We start from the raw sequence: 2,306 nt of genomic DNA, 5'->3' as shown, positions 1-2,306 counted from the left end.
TTTAGCAAGGGTTTATGCAAACTCGTTCTCGTGCTCGCAAGAGGACTTTAGATACAGCTGAGGAGACAGACGAAGTTCTTGATATTCCGGAGAAGTTAGATTTTGAGGATTCGGATTCAGGAACTGAGCAGAAAGAACCAGTAAACATGGGAGATCGTATTGTTCAAGCTGATCCAGCTCTTATGGATTTTTCTCGGCCTAAAATTGATGACATTCAGTCAAGCATCCTTCATCCGGCTATTCAAGCTAACACCTTTGAAATCAAGTCGGGCACTATTCAGATGGTGCAGAATTCTGTTTCTTTTGGAGGAGCGGCAACTGAAGACCCCAACATGCACATAAGGAATTTTGTCGAGATCTGCAGCACTTTTAAGTATAATGGCGTGACTGATGAGGCTATCAAGTTGAGGCTTTTCCCATTCTCACTGAGGGACAAGGCTAAAGACTGGTTACATTCTGAACCAGCTGGGTCCATCACTACGTGGCAAGATCTTGCGCAAAAGTTTCTGGTGAAGTTTTATCCGATGGCAAAGACTGCTGCTATGAGGAGTGCTCTTACTCAGTTTGCGCAGCAACCTACAGAATCTATGTGCGAGGCTTGGGAACGCTACAAGGAAATGTTGAGAAAATGTCCACATCATGGAATACCGGATTGGATGGTGATCACTAGTTTCTATAATGGTTTGGGGGCCCAATCTCGGCCCATGCTCGATGCAGCAGCTGGAGGCGCCTTATGGGCTAAAAGCTATACTGAGGCGTATAATCTTATAGAGACGATGGCTGCAAATGAGCATCAAAACCCAACTCAGAGGATGACGTCAGGCAAGGTAGCAGGTATTCTGGAAGTTGATGTAGCCACCGCTATTGCAGCCCAGCTCCAAGCACTATCAATGAAGGTTGATTCTCTGGCTACATATGGAGTTAATCAAATAGCTATGGTTTGTGAGCTTTGTGCAGGTTCTCATGCTACGGATCAGTGTTCTCTTGCCAACGAATATGTTCAGTATGTGAATAATTATCAGTGACAACAGCAGTCTGTGCCAGCGACCTATCATCCTAACAACAGAAATCATCCAAATTTCAGCTGGGGGAATAATCAGAATGCTATTCAGCCACAATATCAGCAAGGAGTGAGTAAACAGTTTAACCCACCTGGATTCCAGCAACCACAACAGTATGCTACAAGGCAATCATATCCTCAACAGGGAAGTACAGCTGCACCTACTAGTGCTGATTTTGAGGAACTTAAGCTATTGTGCAAGAGTTAGGCGGTTTCTATCAAGACCTTGGAAAATCAAATCGGTCAATTAGCCAATGCAGTGCTCAATCGTCAACCTGGCACTCTTCCCAGTGACACGGAAGTACCAGGAAGGAAGGAAGCTAAAGAGCAAGTCAAGGCTATTACCTTAAGGTCTGGAAAAGTGGCTGATGCTGAAAAGGCAAAAGAAGTAGAAGCTGAAATTAGAGATGAAGAATCTAAGCAAAAGGAGAAAGCGGCGGAACCAAGGAAGACTACTGTTGAACACACGCTGCCTGAGGCTAATACAGGGGAGAAACAGCTCTATCCTCCACCACCTTTTCCTAAGAGATTGCAGCAACAAAAGCCGGATAGACAGTTTGGGAAGTTTCTGGAGGTGTTCAAGAAACTTCACATCAATATACCTTTCGCTGAGGCTCTGGAACAAATGCCTAGTTATGCGAAGTTTATGAAGACTATTCTTTCAAGGAAGGTGAAACTGGATGACCTTGAAACCGTTGCTCTCACGGAAGAATGCAGCGCTGTTCTGCAGCAAAAGTTATCACCAAAACTGAAAGATCCAGGAAGCTTCACCATTCCTTGCACCATTGGCAATCTGACTTTTGACAAGTGCCTTTGTGATTTGGGAGCAAGAATTAATCTGATGCCGTTGTCGATCTTTAAAAAGCTAGATCTGCCTGATCCAAAACCCACATACATGTCGCTACAATTGGCTGACCGTTCCATTACTTACCCAAGGGGCATAGTTGAGGATGTGCTCGTCAAGGTGGATAAGCTCTTCTTTCCTGCAGATTTTGTTATTCTGGATTTTGAGGAAGATAAGAAGATTCCCATAATCTTGGGAAGGCCTTTCTTGGCTACTGGCCGTACCTTGATAGATGTGCAAAAAGGTGAACTTACTATACGGGTCCAAGATCAGGATGTGACCTTCAACGTATTCAAGGCAATGAAATTTCCTACAGAAGATGAGGAGTGCTTAAAATTGGATGTGATTGATTCTGCGGTTACTTCGGAACTCGATCACATGCTAATGTCTGATGCATTGGAA

General features: G+C 44.2%; 1 non-coding gene across 1 annotated transcript; it reads right to left on the bottom strand.

Annotated features, from left to right (window-relative positions):
• Window positions 1-539: 539 nt before the first annotated feature.
• Window positions 540-646, bottom strand: LOC141722384 (small nucleolar RNA R71). The gene has a single exon (XR_012575403.1). It is a non-coding gene; the product is annotated as a small nucleolar RNA R71 (small nucleolar RNA).
• Window positions 647-2,306: the final 1,660 nt, after the last annotated feature.

This window comes from Apium graveolens, chromosome 4 (genome assembly GCF_009905375.1).
Source record: "Apium graveolens cultivar Ventura chromosome 4, ASM990537v1, whole genome shotgun sequence".
Classification (NCBI taxonomy): domain Eukaryota; kingdom Viridiplantae; phylum Streptophyta; class Magnoliopsida; order Apiales; family Apiaceae; genus Apium; species Apium graveolens.
The sequence above is the reverse complement of the archived record's forward strand: the minus strand, read 5'-3'. Positions and strand labels throughout refer to the sequence as shown.